The sequence below is a fragment of the Pyxicephalus adspersus genome, chromosome 6 (genome assembly GCF_032062135.1).
Source record: "Pyxicephalus adspersus chromosome 6, UCB_Pads_2.0, whole genome shotgun sequence".
Taxonomy (NCBI): domain Eukaryota; kingdom Metazoa; phylum Chordata; class Amphibia; order Anura; family Pyxicephalidae; genus Pyxicephalus; species Pyxicephalus adspersus.
Genome location: NC_092863.1, coordinates 66,188,330 through 66,206,589, shown reverse-complemented (window position 1 = coordinate 66,206,589; position 18,260 = coordinate 66,188,330). Strand labels below are relative to the sequence as shown.

The 18,260-nt window shown below is 38.1% G+C and overlaps 1 long non-coding RNA gene across 1 annotated transcript; it reads right to left on the bottom strand.

Annotated features, from left to right (window-relative positions):
* Positions 1 to 2,047: 2,047 nt before the first annotated feature.
* Positions 2,048 to 17,737, bottom strand: LOC140334025 (uncharacterized). The gene is made up of 4 exons (XR_011921466.1): positions 17,423 to 17,737; positions 16,380 to 16,439; positions 10,011 to 10,088; positions 2,048 to 6,095 (listed from the first exon to the last, which is right to left on the bottom strand). It is a non-coding gene; the product is annotated as an uncharacterized lncRNA (long non-coding RNA).
* Between the last annotated feature and the right edge of the window lie 523 nt (positions 17,738 to 18,260).

The following is an 18,260-nucleotide window of genomic DNA, read 5'->3' as shown; positions in this document are numbered from 1 at the left end:
GATCATTTTGTAGTGTAAATGTCACCGAAACACTAGTTACAGGGATTCAAAAAAATATCATAAATCAAAGAGTGGATTCGTAGAAACAGTATTCAAAAGCAACTCTGAAACATTACCAAATCCCAAGATACCTTAAGGCTTGGTACATACAGGGTTCAGTTGATTTAAGAATCAGTTCATGTAAAGCAAGCATATGCAAAAAAATTTTAAAGCTTTTACAAGATTCAAGCATCTTTGTTGAGGCCTTTAAAGGCATCATTTAGTTTCAGTTTGAGGAGGTTAAAACTGCTGGCAGGTAAGATTCAATGGTACCTAAAGCTTGTTTATAGCAAATCAGTTACTATCCCAGAGTTAATAAATGGCAGGTACCATGACAAAGAAAAAGATAAATACCTAGCTGGCAGGCAATGTGGACAATGTTTGCTTGTTTCAAGAACTATGGGATCCAGCTGCTAGGTGTGAAGAATATGCAACTTTTGCTGCTTGCGGAGATTCTGCTGTGTTCTAGAGCAGCGGTCACCAACCACAAGGAGATTTTGGGGGTCCGCGACTCTGGTCATTGCACCCTGAGCGGGGTCAGAAGGATCCCACTGGAGGGGACGCACCAGCCAGAGCCGCTGACCAAGTTCCCCGTGCAAATCCTTGGTTCAGGAAAGTGGCCGGGCTGTTTTTCACGACACAACCCGCCCACTCTCCCATCGCAGGCTCAGATCTGTGATGGGAGAGTGGGCAGAGTTATAGCGTTATGACATCACTGTGGGGGAGGTGCTTCACCTTTGATTGACAACTGGCTCCCCACACATGTGCGGTCAGGAGACAGTAATTTTAGTGGTCCGCGGGAGCAAAAAGGTTGGCGTCTGCTGTTCTAGAGTAATGTGGGTTCAACAGGAGCAGGAGACTGGGTGACACATTCATATATGTCAAATACTGGGATAGTCCACAGCTCCAGAAAAAAAATGAAGAATTCTCTACTGAACAGGTGTTTAGCATAATCTTTACATTGAGCCTGATTTAAAATGCATCTGCATTCCAAAAACTACCATTTTGGTATGTTAAAGTAAAAATTTAGAAGTCCTAATTGTGCCTTAGCAAGGAACTTAAAAACTGAAATGTATATATATTTTTGAGTTGATTTTGAGTAAGGCATGTGAAAGGAGAAGTCTTGCCTCCACCAAGATGGTCACCTTCGAACACAGGCAGAGTACAGAACAAGCTATTATAGGTCAGAAGTGGTTATTGATTTGTGGAAGACAGGAAATACTAGTGACTAGTCATTGGCCTCCCACTTGCCACAGCTTCCAGAGTTTAAAGTGAAAATCGGCTCTACCATTTTTACCTAAGTTTAGCCTACCCTTTCTGAACTAGGAACTTAATTAAATAAAAAATTACAAGATTGATAAATTCTTTGTAAAAGTTTGCTGTACACATTGGTCTTTCACATACTGACATCCCTGGGCCTGATAAAGCTTTTCAGGACTGGAAAAGATAGACTAATATGGGAGAACCTAGGTGATCCAGGAAGCCTCAATTTCTTTAAAATTTATGCCACTACTTGGCAAATGTTTTTAATCCTTGACCAGATCAAATCCAGGTTTGCTGGATAATTCATGGTATAGTCCCCAAGACTGAAGGTGATAGTGTCACGGTGCTGCAAGGCAGGACGGTGGACCCTCCGTGTCACCAGCTCAGTTGGCAGAGACATGCACTGGGCGCAGAGGTAATGAAGCAGCGGACTGGGAGTCACAAGACCTAGACCAGGAAGTGAGCTGAGGAGGTGATCCCTTGGTAGAGCTGGTGCTGGCAGCAGGGGAGTGGAAGGTGGGTGAAGGGGGCACAGATGCTGGGGTCCTGCAGGGATCTGTGACAGTCTATCTTGTCCAGTCTTGGAAAACTTTGACCCCATGTGTCAGAGACCTTATGGAGGTCCAATATATTAGGACATAGGCAGCTTCCTGACCTAATCTTACCTGACCTAATCTTACCTGACCGAATCTTAAACTTGAAACTGATGATTTCTTTATATAAACAAGAACACAATACACAAATGAAATGTTTGAGCTTGCATGTTTATTGAACAAATTCTACTAAAATAGGTAAAATACATTGGGTACTTAAGTGCATCATTAGAGATCACATTATTACAAAAGCTTGTCTTTTTATCAATACACAACTGCAACCATACATATATGCCACAACTGTTTAATACTGAATAAATTGCTCTATTATTTACAGCACAGCCAGTATCATCTACCCATACAATATGACACTCAGAACAGGAGAAAAAACTACAAGAAAAGGGTTTAAATAAAAAAAGGCTAAGCATGCATTGGTATATTAACAGTCAAAAGCTAAAACAGTTCAGAGCAGTCTGTCCTGTGAAGGAAGAGCTAGAGACAGGGGTATATAAGAAAAATAAGGTGGGCTTCCAGATTGTGTCTAAAACAACAGAATTCCATTAGTAAATTACTTTGTTTTGTCACTGAGAGCAAAAACAAAATTGTAAAATTTAAGAAAAAAAAAAAAGTTTTTTTTCCAACATAAAATAAAATATATGCATAATTAGCTGCCTTTGTCCTAAATCTAATACCTGCCACAGGTCCCAGGACATTCAAAAAACCCATGCCCTTTCTTATAAATGCACTTGCTAAAAGAAAAAAAAGGAAAATTGAAATATTCCTACAACATTAGTGAAGGATTATTGCTATCTCTCTAATATAGGGCTCAGAGCCTAAGATTAAAGAGTTTTTATACATTACAGTTTTGTGATTGCTCCCACTACGACTGGAACTTGTTGGTATATCTACTCAGATTTTTAAGTAAAGGAAAAACGACGAATGAGACTTTTCTGACTTGCCCTGTTAGCATTTATTTACCCTAGTCAACTTGAATTAAAAAGCCACACTGAAGACAAAAAGAGTCAATCTCGCTTATAGAACAACAATCAGGAAAGATTACCAACACCTTCTTAAAACAAGAAAAAAAAATAAAAAATAAACTCCCATCAGAGCTATCTTGCCAAGGAGCATGTTTAAAAGTCCAAAATAGCACCATTCATCAGTGTCTCATATCCTGTGGCAGCTTCTCTGTCACTTACCACAAGGAAACAATGTGTTTCAAACAACTATCTATACATTAAAAGTGTACATGGATAAAATATAGAGCTATACAGACAATGGATGAAAAGAAACTAAGCAGGTATGTTACATCTAGGTGAAATGAATACATAATATAAGGGGGACTCTTAGCCTCTGAGAGGATTCTTCACCCAAAAAGTGCACCTTGTTGCTCACACACATTGAAGGCAGTTTTTAAATTGCATGTGTATTGAGACTTCAGAAAACAGTGCCATCACTGAACATAGGCTACCTGGTTTGTCTCACTTTTACCGCCATGATCGTAAATTGAAACTTTCCTACCTGTGGACTAATGCCAACGAAGTTCATTAGTGATGTCACATAGACCTGCTGAAAGTTTTAAAGGCTGGGTTCTCAGAACAGCAGTTCACAAAATGGCTATTTGCATTATGTGCAAGCAGCAATTGCACTTTAAGGAAGAACCAGCTGTTGGAAGGCTTGAAGTATTTAATAGTTCTTTTTTATATATATATATTTTTACATTGAAATACAAATAGCAAATACTAAAGAGCTAGGAAAATAAGATAAATAAAAGGTATAGGTGTGGAGTACAGACAAGCAGGGCTGAAGTGGAGAGGACAGCTATACATTGATAAAATAGTACAGGATCAAATAATGATGTGACACATATTTAGTTCTGGAAGGAACAAGTGTTCAGAGCCATTAGAAAATGGTCAGGATGAGTATAAGGGGACTCAAGCCATATTGACTAGATTTAATGAAACTATCTGGATATATATAGTAAATGTTATCTGGGTTTAGTATGTTGATAAAGACCAGAAGGTTTGCTAGGCCAAAGAATGTTTTTTGCATAATGATAAACTGGTATAAAACTTTGCTACCTTGCTTGAAAAAAAGCTAGATTTTGAAAAATTGACATCATAAAACATTTGAACACCTGTATTTCCTCCTAGAATTGTGTGTTGAGATTGTAGGATGCATTTTAGGAAGCGTATGGGGTAAATATATTCAATTTACCTTCTGTGGTGCATATATGATAGCCTTGTACTGACTAACTTTCCCAATCTTCTAGTCTTTGTTTGGCAGTCTACCTCCTAAGGCTCACCCAGAATGAAAGTAAAGGAGGGCAAAGAGGACAGAGGTTTCTTGAACTGGTGCTTGTAAATTCAGGTGCACCCAGCTTTACTTAACATTGGATTTGTAAATCATAACTAATCTTCAATAGATGTAAACTGATTCAGGCCGATACCTAAAGCAGTCGATCGGGAATTTATGAAAATAGGAATCTGTCTATACTATAAGGTACGGTGCCCAAGGAGAGAAAACAGTCAAATCTTACTGTGGAAAACTAACCTTAGTTTAAAAAAAAGGTTTAGGAAAGGACTATACCTACCCCATAAAACTTTAGCTACAGTGTACACTGAGCTGCACATGCTCCTGCCATGCCTTATCATGATGGTACTTAGAAGAAGAAGATTGGGTGAACATGTTGGTGCCAGCATGGGAGTTTGCAGATTTCATATTGCTGGAGGTTAGACAAGTTTAGTTCTGCTTCAAGGATTTGCCTATTTAGAACCATGCTTTTTAGCAATATACACATAAGAACTGAGAACTGCAAGTGTAAATTACACAGCTACATAGCATTCAAAGGAAGGTGAAGGATCTATCAATGAACAAACTATTTCTCTTAACTTACCTTAGTGCAGGACAGAAGAGATACAGAAGTATCTTCTTAAAATCCATCCATGATTTTTCTAACAAATGTGAATGCTATCGGGAAACTTTAATGTCCAGGTATATCTTCCCAAAAACACAAAAAGAAGATGGAGCAGGACCTTGAACAAGGTGTGGTGTTGGTATACTTGTAAATGGATGGCATATTACTCAACAATAATTTCATGTTTTTCAGATTAGGCAGCAAAGCCACATACCAGTTTAATTAGGTTCACTAATCACATAATGGGGGAATACGAACACTGCTAGAATTTTGGTAGCAAGGTAAGTAAAATATTTAGTCAAACTATTGTCTCTTTAATACTAGTGGTATGCCACCAACCAAGTTATGGAGTAGCAGAATAGTTAAAGTAAACTATATATGAGAATTACCTTTGGTAACTTTTGGAAAAATGCTAGTTGCTCTTGTATTACAAGGCTTTTCAGGTTTCAATACTTTGACCCACTGACCCACAATAAGAAAGCAGATTAAGGTATAGTCTAACATTCCAATCTATAAACTTGTTCTCAGCTAGCTTCTAATAATTAGAAGCCGGAGGACAAGCCGGACAGACTGGCACAACTATATTTTTTTTTAGAATAACAAAGTTATTCTCATATTAGGCACTGGGTGAAAAAACATATGGGCAAATTAATACCACATATGTCAAGTAGACAGTAGCTCTGCTAATTCCTCTCCACCTCAAAGAAAGAAAAAAAAAGAAAGAAATAGCTGTGGAATAAAAAGATAATAAGAAGGCTCAAAGAATACTACAATACAAAGAAAACTGCAGCTAACAAACTAAACTGCCTGCATCACTGAAAAACAACTGAGTGTTGTTTACCAGGTTATTGTAAATAGTGGTGTTGAAGTAGAGGAAGACATTGTTGTAATAGAAACAGGCCATGAGGCCCACCTGTACTGTGTGTAAACATGGATTCACAGTGTGAAAAGCTTCACCGGACCTACACTATAAAAAACAAAGCAAAAAAAAAAACCAAATCGAGTCATTGTACAACTTTGTAGTAATTCTCTAAAGCAAGGCTCAAGAGTCCCATATAGTCTTATACTTGATGATTTACACAGAAACAAGTCCCAATATATGACATAATGAGTATGCCAACAACCATAAACCAAATGTACTACACATGGAAGATACATGATTAACATAGGAGGAGGTACGTTTTTTCAATGAAATGATGTCCACGGCCATTTTCTGGAGTCAGGGTTCTGTAGGCCTTATTGTTCTCTTTGTGGATTACCCCACTGGACAGATGGAGAGATCCCTGAAAAATATTGTTAGAGAAGTCACTGCGAAGGAAAAGATTATTAATAAAATGTTTTTATTGTAAAAATGCAGGGAGATAAAAAAGAGACACATTTATTCCAGTTAGGTAACCATTTTACCACCAATATTGAATTTTTTTCTGTTACACCAGTATATACTCAAAAATAACCCAATGCTAAAAAAAAACTGGAAAAACAGGAAAACAACATTGATTTGAGTATAAACTTAGAGCACAAAGTGCAACCATCACTGCTTATGCCTACAACAGTGATCAACAAAAAAAGACAATAAAAAGAGTGTGAATAAATACATCCCTGGTGTGTAATTTGTCAAACATTTTTTTAAAAGAGGAAAACATTAAATTTACATGGGCTCAGCCTGTTTAATTTTTTTCTCCTTTCTACAGGTTAAACTATTTTGTACTTTTTAGTTTGTTATGATGGGCCACTTGCTTTTAATGATCTTTAATGCATTATTGTTGGCTACCAGTAGATAGAGCCATGGTATAAACTCTGTTTCAGATAGCAAGAGTTTGGTATACACCTACACTTTACACAAGGACACTGCACCAGCTGGTGGCCCAAATATAAACTGAGATTCTTTTCCTAATAGCATTTTTAGGTAAAAGAACATCTTGGTTTATTTTTGAGTATATATGTGCAAGTACTTTGATGTCTATGGTCTGCAACAGGTGCACTTTAAAGTGTCAACATATAGTTAACAAGTTAAGTTAACAGTTAACAAGGTATTATGGTTGCAAGCACCATAATACACATACTTCAACTTTTCTATCATTTTCCTGGGCTCTAATATGCCACCAGAGCTCTGCAAAAAAAGCCCAGTGCTTCTGGGTATGCTGAAGTACAATATTTAAGGCTAGGAATGGCCAACGCATATACGTGTCGGTGATAGATTAGGATTAGGAAATATTGCCACATATAGTATGCTAATCATTACTCCTAGCATCTTCTGTTCTAAGTCTGAGTAGCCAATAACCTGGGTTGTGTCGGTATCCAAGTGTGTAACTATCTACTTTTAGAAAATTGATTGCTGCATAGATATTTGGGTAACACAGAAGAAGGATCTTGCCCTATATTTTATTAATATTGCTATATTTTTTATTAATATGATAAAAAAATATCCAATGCATTATATACATATTTTTTCATGTAAACTTTTTCTGTTTGTGTTGAGTGTACAGAAGAACTATATATACCTTTACAATTCCTTCCTCCTCTATCCACTGAAATCCTAAGCCTCCATGCCTATCTAGATCCACTTTGTGTCTCTATACCATGTAAACTTTACATCCTGTTGTGATGTGTCAATACACATATATTTTTTTATAAACTGGCTAATGCATACTTCATGTTTTGCTTTCAGGAAAATCAGGATCTGTGCAGTAGCAAACAAAATTTAGCAGTTTATGTTTATACTCAATAGAGTTAATAATCCAAATAAACCAGAAGGAGCATGCTAATATGTATTTCTAATTAAAAAATTATCAGATCAACAGAGCTGTCTTTCTCATCAGAAAATAGACATTCAAACACTGGGTGTTTTTCCAGCCAGGCAATACAGCAGGATGTGGGAGGCAGTACACAACATCAATGGCACACAGACTGTAGTCTGGGAAAAGCTCCCAAATTATTGTGCAGGGCAGTTCCTTTTCAGCTGTAAAAATATTTAGGCAGAGGGTGGACTGAAACCTGTTCTTGTGCCATGGGACATTTCAATGTATTTTAAACAGTTGAGAACGCATCCTCCCTAATAATGCAAGAAATTACCAGAAAGGTATTTAAGTGTATCTAAACCATAGAAAACATATATATATATATATATATATATATATATATATATATTTTTACATTGAAATACAAATAGNNNATATATATATATATATATATATATATATATATATATATATATATATTGTTCCTGGTCCTTGGATGTGGTGTCTGCATTCACTTTCTTTTTTTCAGCCCCTGGGGATCCTAACAGTTACACACTTTAAGGTGACAATGCCTACTACCTGCACTGTGTGCTTGGAGAAGCAGCATTGCATTGTTACCCTAGGACAGAAGATGTGTTAAGAGTGTCTTTTGCAAGGTAAATATAACAATCTAAAAATGTTCAATTCCTAAAGAAAATATCATCAAAAAAGCTATTGTGAATGCATAAAGACATTTGCACAAGCATTTTATGGCTCTAAATGTAGCAGTGAAAAAAAAAATGGTGCATTGGTGTAGGTTGCTGCAATCTACCTGCTCCTTGTTACATAGGATCAAATATTTGTCTTCCTATAATCTTATAGTTAAAATATTTTTTTTTAGATTTTTACTAGGTTGCCCCAAACCTAAAAAATAACCACATGGTCTGATTTACCCTAATCTCTAAACCAGTGAAATTTTCTGGGTGGCCCTGCTCTGAGCCATGCAGTCTTACCTCATTACAAAATGGATTTTTTGTACTGTAAATGTACCTTGCAGCTTCATTCATTCATAATGGTAAGCCTTATGTGGACTGATCATTTGTCGCTGCCACAAATATGGCTTTTCCATAGCAAATCACCACAAAAACATGCAATTTTGAATTAAAAGAGCACAGTTTGTGAGTTCTAATATTCAGAAAGCAGACAGGGGCATGCAGAGAGGGTCATTAGCTGAAAAGGCATTAACAGTAAAAAAAACCCACACTGGGAATCCTAACCAGCAGCTTGCACAGTGTGGTCAGTAATACAGTGACTAATAAGTTATTTTTAGAATTTTACAAAGCTCTGACTTTGGAAACTATAACATGGCGTTTGTTTAGACTGGAGTTCTTTTTTAAGTCAAAAAAAAAAAAGTATGGGAACCAAAGACTGAGAAATAATTCCAACAACTCCCTTGGTCCTTGGAATTTGCTTTCTACAGCATTAAATGACACGAACTGGTTAGCAAAACAACTCAGATGACTAAAAGGAAAAAAAATTCTGCTTGGTTTAGTCACATTTTGAAATATCTGCCAGATAGTCTTCAGGAGCCAAGATGAGTCATGCTACAACCAGACACTGAGAACAAATGTTAAAGAGGGCCTGCAATAAAAAAAACTCTCATTACACATTTGGCTACCGACTGCGATTGCTGGCCATTTTTATATTTGTAAAGCATCAAACAGAATAATTTAAAAACAAAGTCCATTGTGTCTGTTTATTATAAATTTACACTAGTTAAACCTTGTCACTTGTTACTTGCTTATGTTACAGAAGTTGTATTACTTTATTTTAGCCTAGCACTAATCGGTGTTGACAGGCATTCCTTTACTGTTGCAAAGGCCACATGAAGGCCAACAGAAGGTGGTCAATTGTTCTTTTAGAATTTGGAATGATCTCAGAGGTATTTGAAACTGTTGACATTAAAGTGAGCCCAAAACAAGACCTTAGGGTCCAATCTGGTATCGCCATCTCTGAAGTGTCCATAGGCCCCCAACAATGCTGATAAATCCCAAAGACCCTTAGTACTGGATATAGTTGTTAAATATATTGTTCCCACTATCCCTTATTACTATTCATGTTCTGAAAAGTGCATGTTTTTTATCATGAGAAAAGCCTGCTTTAATCAGATGCAGAGGACAATCATAGGAGGGTGTCACAAGAGGTCATAACAAGTATTCTTGAAAAAAGTAGCACTTCTAAAAGCATAAAAATGACCTTTTTGAAATTACTTAATATGTAAAAGCTTATTTGAGATCTTTCAGTGATTGTGTTTATCTCTAATAAAGTCATCATCTTTTTTTGCATCAGACCATATACACAGAATATATATATATACCTATATGAATTTACATGCATATCAGGCCAGTGTTCCACTAAAGTATTTATGTAACTAACTGTAAAGCGAAATAAAAAGGCGGTTAAAAGAGCTATGAATTTTACCTTAGGAGATCTTCCATCTGTAAGCAAGGTTTCACATGGGTCACTACTGCTGTAGAATGTGACATGGGGATGGCAAACCTGAAGCAACAATGGTAGAAAAAAAAAAGGTTAAATACAACATAAACGGTAAAAATATATATAGTATACAGTATATAGACAAACATATAGGAAAAATGTACATCTTCAGAATTTTAAATTAGCATTACAAAATTCTTTCTGATCTCTTTATTTATAGTCCAGGCAATAAGGTCAAGAGGTTTTTAATCTATCTATTTGGTAATTGGCAACTACAACTAACACATGTGAGTCTGAAAAGTAGATGTCAGAAATCTCCTTGGATCCTTTAGCACTAGACCAATATAAATCCATGGGGGAATCAACTGAAGAATACATTACTTCCATTATATCACATTAAAAAACAAAATAGAATTTCACCTCAGTATGGCTACATTTTGTGTAATGAGGCTTGTTCACTGATTTTTGTACTGCCCATGACCTCAAGGGGGGTCTTTGGATTCTATCAGCTTTATCATAATGGTCAGTGATCTACTGAATATAGAACATCACAGTTATTGTAGTTTCTACAGAGCATGTTCATGAAGCAGCAAATGTTCAACACACCCTCACTGATTGTAAACATCCCAAAAGTCCTCCAGCCCATCTTCAGTAACCAAGTTGGACCAAGTAACCAAGTAACCATGTTGGAAATCAGAAGCGGTCTGACATTCCAAGTTACAACTTTAGCTTTTGACATTAGCAGTGATTAGAATAGAGGATAGTTCTGATTGCACTGTACTGGGGGTACATGTAAACTAAGAAATGGTAAATGTTTGTTTTATAACCCTGAATTTTGATATACAGTTTTCCTGGTTTAAGCATTTTGGGCCTGGTTAACAAATGAAATAACTGTATTTGCACTATGTATCCTCTTATAAAATTTTGGCAGAATCCAATTTATTTGTATACTTTGATTTGTTAAAACTAGAAATGATACCAATTACAATATTTCTACAATCAATTATACCATACTTCTCATAAGGACACCAGCAGATAGACAAATAGATATTTTAGTGCAGTCCAGCAGTTTATTGTCCTATGTACCTTTTAATTTTAAGAAATTTTACTTTTTTTCCTTTGGATAACTGAGCTATAAACATTTACTGCCCCCTTATAAGAGAAACAAATTCAGATGGCACGCCAACCATTTCCTTCTTCTTCTCAGTCAAACAGTCTCTTCATTTAGTTTTTTTACTGCAGTGTGTCTGCCATCTCAAGTGGTGGAAATTTCCACAACTCTTACATAGAAAAATTTAAAAATGAAGTATTCAGATGAACCAATGTAAGTGATTGCCAAGAAAAAGTCACAGTGGATTTTTTGCATATCTACTGATAACAGAAAAAACATGCAAATTTGCAAGTTCCTCCAAACTAAGGTAAGTGCATTCTGCACATTGCTGGAGAGACGATTCAGACTTCAATTGAAGTTGCACTTTTTGCAGTATCCTTCCTGCCCAAACACACCATGTCCATGTTCTGCTAACATTACAATGTGCATGCACTGGCACAACAGCGATGATTCTGACTAGAGGGAGGCCTGATACATCTAAAATAGATGGCAGGAACAATATGCTTTTCTCAGTGAACTTGTTCAACCATCCTTTCCACCTTTACCTCAAAAATTATTTGTTTTCTCTACAATCCCATCCAGCACCGCACAAACTTTTGCAATATAAATGACCCAGTCAAGTCCTCCTTCCCACACCATAGTCCTATTCAGTGTCCATCTTTCCCATGTTGTAAAGTTGAGAGGTATAATTTCCTAACCATGAGATACATAGAATTTATTTTAAATAACTCTCAAAACACCTGGTGAGTTTGCCAGTGCCAGTCCACATAATGAAGTTTACTGTGCTTGTAATGATACTCAAATGTTTCTGAATTCAGAGCAGGGTTACCACTCTCACTTAGGCAGTACCTACGTGTAATAAAGTGAAATGAAATAATTCTGCACTGGACACAGCTATTACAACTTCTGATTCTCAATTCTAAAGTTGTTTGGCACCTGACAACACCAACTCCAGCCCACTACTTTCTGCACTGACAGCACTTTAAGCTGGAGTGTGTGGTAGGGGGAAGAATGTAAGAAATAAGTAAAGAAGGATGTTACTTAAGAATGGTTCAGAAAGTTATTTCTGTCTTTGTAAAGTCTTTGTAAAACAAAATGTTCTCAGATCATAAAGAAAAGGGTAACTCTCTCTAACAAAGCCCTGAAAGACAGTTCTAATCTTACCCCATTCTATCCAAAACTATAAAATCTATTAGGTAAACAAAGGTTTGTTAATTGGTCTGAAAATTGTGTTGTCTACTGCCATGCCACAGATTAAAAAGAGGCCTCCCATCCACTGAAAAACCTTTGGTAAATTTGACCTTTATGGATATTAGTAAAATTCAACAGTATGGCCTTAAACTAGCACATTTGCAACAAGCACAAGATCCACTTTAGGCAAATCATGGCTTTTGTTATTCAGGATGATTATTAAATACCTTGAAAATTTGCTAACGATATGAATGTACAATAAAGTGTGCAGAGTTCAGCAGTCTGAGGAACAAAGTATAAAAACAAAGCAGCTATTTGTGAAATGCTGTCTGCTGTTAAATTGTTCTGCAGGGGCAGACAGAGGCAGAGTGCTCAGAGTGCACAGGTTATTTGTTGGTAACTAGTCAGGCATTGTCTGACACTATGAACATGATCAGCTAATATTTATTCAATACCAGCATTGCACATTTCACCAATGACACAATGAGTTATTGAAATTATTTTAATATAGCAGAAACTCTAAAGTCTGCTCTCACTTTAGGAAAGCCCAGGAGGGGCAGGAGCAGAATGGCAGAACTAGCTTTGACTTCCTAGTCTTTGTTTTTATTATAATAAAATTTAAAAAAAGAAATTAGTAGATGTGTAATGTGAAAAAAGGTCTATTTGTCCATCTTGTTTCAATAGGATAACCAAAACAGGATGATTGGTGAGCAGTGTGTGCTCGGCCCCAATGTCGTACAGTGCAACTAAATGGTTTAACACATGAGCATTATGTAAATCACTTTCTTCTTGTCATCCTAAATTGAATAGATGCTGAAGCACCCTACCTACTAACTGCAATTTAAGTAGGCCACCATACTATGGTAGGTGTCGGGAAAAATAAAACAAAACTGTAAGGTGCACCATATATCTAATATTTATTTTTACAGAGCCCAAAATTTAAAATAAGTCAACTTAAAGAGGAACTAAATTCAAAAATGGCTAAAACGAAAAAAAAATAAAACACCTACCTTTAATCCCACAGCGGAGTCGATCGGTCCGAAGGTGTCTTCCATCGGGCCCAGCGTCGTCCTGGCATCCGTCTCTGAGCCGGCGTGACAGGCGCCAACATCTCACCAACACCTTCGCGCATGTGTGCGATCGGCAAATTTTTCTCTTCTAACGAAAAGGCTCCTTCTGCATGCTTGGGCATGCGCAGAAGGAGTACCCAAGAGCCTTCCAGGATGCGTGACGTAGGTATCCCAGGAGGCTTTGCGCCCCTAGGCGATCGAGAATAAGGGGGCGGAGCTGCAGTTTTTTTTTTTTTAAAAAGGGTCTTGCATTTAAAAAACAAACAAAGAGAATTTTTACCATATATAAAAGGGGTGTCTACTCTTTTATGTAAAGTGAAATTTCTGAGTCTAGGTACGCTTTAAGAAAAGAAAATGCTATATTTAGCAAGAATTGAACTATTAAAAGTAAGCTCTGTCAGATCCTCTGTCAGCTGTTCCGGCTATATTCTAAAATGAAGTGGGCTGGCCAATCTGTTCATGTTACAGGCTGCTCTCTGACTAATGTGACATCCAGATATGAGCCGAGACAGGTTATAACAAACTAGGTAGGGTAGAAGTATGGAAGCTACCACTGCTATCTCATTATCAAAGGTGCATGCTCTATGTCTGTTCACTTCTTCATAAGACACAGCCCTGGGACAAACATGCAGACAAGAAAGTGTTTGCACATACTTCTTTATGGTCAGTGACTCACAAAGTAAAAATGGGCTCTTTTTAACTGAACTCAATAAATTTAAACTCAGAAGAAGTAGACCCTTTATTACAGTTATAAACATTTCTTTCTAAAGAGAATGATTACATTCACACAAAATTTTTTAAAAATGATATGCAAAAAATTCAACTTTGTTAAATGTCTCATACATCTGTACCTGCCCATGAAGAAAGTCATAACCTGACTCCTAGTATTAATCATCTGGTAATGACAATAACATTTTTGACAATTACTTGACTTTTTGCACTTTCCTGTGCTCCATATTTTAATTGTATGATTATATATATATATATATATATATATATATATATATGTATTATTCTATATTTTAATTGTATTTTATATCCATGTTTGCCAAGACTCCCTCTAGTGGTTATTGGCATATTAGCATATGTGATTAGTTACCCTGCTGAATGCAATCCTGTGGGATGGTATAACATTGCCAAGTTGCCTCCCTGGTGCATATGAGGCACCTCTAGGTTTCTGTGCACATTTTCATAACTACAGCCAAGTCTGGAACTGCATCAACATTCTGCATTGATGTATAGACCTCCCTCCTATTGCAACCTGGGTATTTGTACTGGTCAATAAATTCAGCCATCCACAAGTTAATAGAAATGTGTGAGTGTTAAGAGAAGGTGGGCCTTTGATGGGATCATGCTGGCTGTGGTGGCAATTCATATTTTTGACATTTGATAAAATAAGTAACAAGTGGCTGATAAAATAGTAGGAGGGAGAGGGCATTAGAGTGGAGATACAAAGACCCTATTACACACCGGGTTCCAGGCCAAAAATGGAATTCGTACTTATAGAGCAGCCTTTCTCAACCTTTTTACCCCTGAGAAACCCTTAAAAATGTTAAGGTCTGTGGAAACCACCAAAGCAATATATTGGGGGTTGGTGGAAATGTTGTCTTTTACATTGATGGCTAGTAGAAAGAAGATCCCCTAAAGCTCTGGCTTGAATACCAAAATTCTAGACCTGTGGTTGCCAACGGTGGTCCCCAGACTACTTGTAGTTCATGAGAAAATTTTGGTGGTCTACGGCTCTGTCCTCCTTACGGACACAACCCACCCACTCTCCCTCCGCAGGCTCAGACCTGCTTGCTAAACATCCTGGAGGGCCGTAGCATAGGGCTGTGGACACAACTTTTGTAGATTTATTGGTCCTTGAGGTCTGAAAGGTTGGCGACCACTGTTCTAGACAACTCAAAATATCATTACTATAAAAGAATTGGCCCTTTCACAGGACTTTGGCTTGAGAATTATATAGTCAACATCAGATTTGTGGTCAATAGCCACAGTTCAAGAAACACCTAGCCACCTCGGGGGGAATTCTGGGGTTCCATGGAACCTTGGCTGCTATAGAGAATTTCCTGTATAAAAATGATTACATCACTTCAATTGGTAATAAAACCTTCCCAACCTCCCACTAATAATAAAGAGATGACATGGAACAGAATGGAATCTATCAGATTATATATAAATAACAAAAACATGGATAAAACAACACACAAAAGGAATTTGAAGTGGTAACTTTGGATTGTATGCATAAAAAAAGATATTTGCTTTAGTTCTATTTAGAGCCACATATGTTGCTGCATGTCTCTGTAGTATCAGAAAGGTTCATTTTAGTTTTTATTCTTCTCATGTAAACATGCCTGGTTTATCCACAGACATGTCAACGTCCAAAAGTTCGACTACAAGCATCCGGTAGACCTTACTAAGTGGCCCTAGTTCTATAAAGCAAATGATTTGGGTATACCCAACACCTATGAACTCTTGACTTCCATGGATGACCTCTTGTCCACGTCTTATCACCTCCCTCCCCCTCCTATTAACCAATGAGGCCAGCTACAGGAAAGGAGTAGAATAGAACTAGTTCATCCATTAAAGTTGTGCTACATTTTGAAAAAACAGAGCGCAGACTAAATGTTCACTGTAGGTTGATAACATGATAACATGATTCTGTGTTTCTAAGTCCAAACAAACACATCATGCACACTGGTGACACCCGCACATCTCATTCTGCATTGTACACTCAAAGAATGACGGGTTTATGTTAGCAGCCAATTTCGAATGTTCCTGCCTATTGATGTTGGAGTTAACAAAGCAAACAGTATATCCAGCTGAATAAAGAGCGGATGACAGCTATTGTCACTGTAGGTACCGGCTTCTGAAATGGGAGGAGTTATACAAAGCGACAATGAGAACCCATGCACTGGAGGTAATATGTTGTGCGAGCATTATAAATACAACACATGAATCTAATATTTCACATCATCTTACCATTCTACCCTGGCAGCAGCTCAAAGACTGCATTGTGGTCATGGTCACAAGGAGAACAACCTGAAAAAAAAAAAAAAATTATTTGAATGATAATGTTGCACTTCAAGCCTTCAGTAACAAAATACATTGTGATACTGGTAATATAAAGGTTACTGAGAACCAATCTGATATTGCAGATCTATGACACCGGAGGAATGATTTTTAATATTCCCAGGTGATTGGAATAGAAAATGATGGTGAGACTGAATATTGCATGTCCTGAATGCTGAACAGACATGAACACCCCCCCCCCCCTTTTTCCCTCCATAGCATGTCCTTGCAGAGCAGATCTAATAATAGATGTCTTCCCAACTTTAAAGTGCACCTAGTGATTCATAGACAAAGACATCAAATAGCCCTCCAATGCTAATATATCAAACACAGCTCAATATCTGCACACATGCATGAATCCAAACCCAATTTTCACCCAAATCATGACAGCCCTGGTTATTTTTGGAAATGTCCCTCCGCACAGCCTAATCTGTATGGCAACCAAAACCGGTCCATTCATCATGCCGGCATTTCACCGGGAACCTAAAGAATTCTATACGGTGTGAATGAATGAGCACCATACCGGCATTTTCTACATGCAATAAAATCATTTCACATAGAATGGCAGTGGGTAAAAGTTGTGCTCCTATGCAATATATTTCAGGTAATACATAGAAATCTGCAGAATACAATGCAATGCCAATTCTTTACCGGTAAAGCCATCAATGCAAGGCTGTCAGAAATAAAAATGAGCCTTCCATTGCAATCCTTGGAAGATTTGGCAGAATGGCATTTTGTAATAATTGATGGGTGTGGAGTCAATCGGGGACATAGGATTGATGTCACCATGGAGCTCCTGCAGGTGAAGGTTCAGCAGCTGACAAGCCGGCGATGATGTCATGATTTCTGCAACTAGTAGAAGGCAAAAAGCCATTTTCTGGCAATGCAGCAAGCAGCCCAGGCATAGCAATAAGGCAGCACAAAGACAAGACTGAATGGGGTGTCATACTTACAGGTAGACGTCCCTGCTCACTGCTTCCTCTCCCTGTCCTTACTTCTACATAGTTAACAAAGAGGTGGCTTTAGGGGGGACATTTTGTTGTCTCTCCTAGAGAGAAGTGCTTGGACTTCCAGGAAGAAGTGCAGCCCTGTGAAGGGGTTGGGAAAGTCTGTAAGAGCCTCTCCCCTGTCAGGACTTCTGCCTGTGCTGTATATTCTGAATTAATGAGCTAATTTGGATGGCCTCTGGCCGAATTCCCAGAGCCCCGGCGAATGCTGCTGCAGAGCCAGACTGCTTAGTCTGCAATAATCTGCAACTCAAAGTCCCCCCACTGTCTGCCAGCCAAAGCCTTGCAGCCAATGACAGGCGCGCCCACCGCCTGTAGACCCGCCCTCTTGCTGTGTAGCCCCTCCTTTTTACTCCGGGTGGGGTTCCTGAGCCCCCCCCTAACAGTAATGCATAGCTCAGTCCTCGCATGATCCCAGCTAGTTCCATTCTGCACACAGGGACCGGCCTCCCTCAGCCTGCGCTGAAAAGGATTGGCGGTCCGAGCTGTCAGTCAGGACTAGTCGGCGGGTCTTCATTTCCCTTGCTACAAATAGAGCGGGAGAGGATTGGTGGAGCTCCCAGTCGTGAACTCCGGGCTAGCTGCTGCTGCACAGATGTGGCGCGCTGCCAGTCGGGCGGGGAGGAGGGAGGAGGGGGAGGAATACTGTAACTAGAAACCTGCGGCAGAGGTCGTCTGAGGCAACCAGGACAGAGACGTGCCATAGCTGCTTTCCTTTTTTGAGCATGTCTGTTGTGGAGAGCAGAATGCTGCACTGGAATTGTTTTTACTGAGGATTAACCTG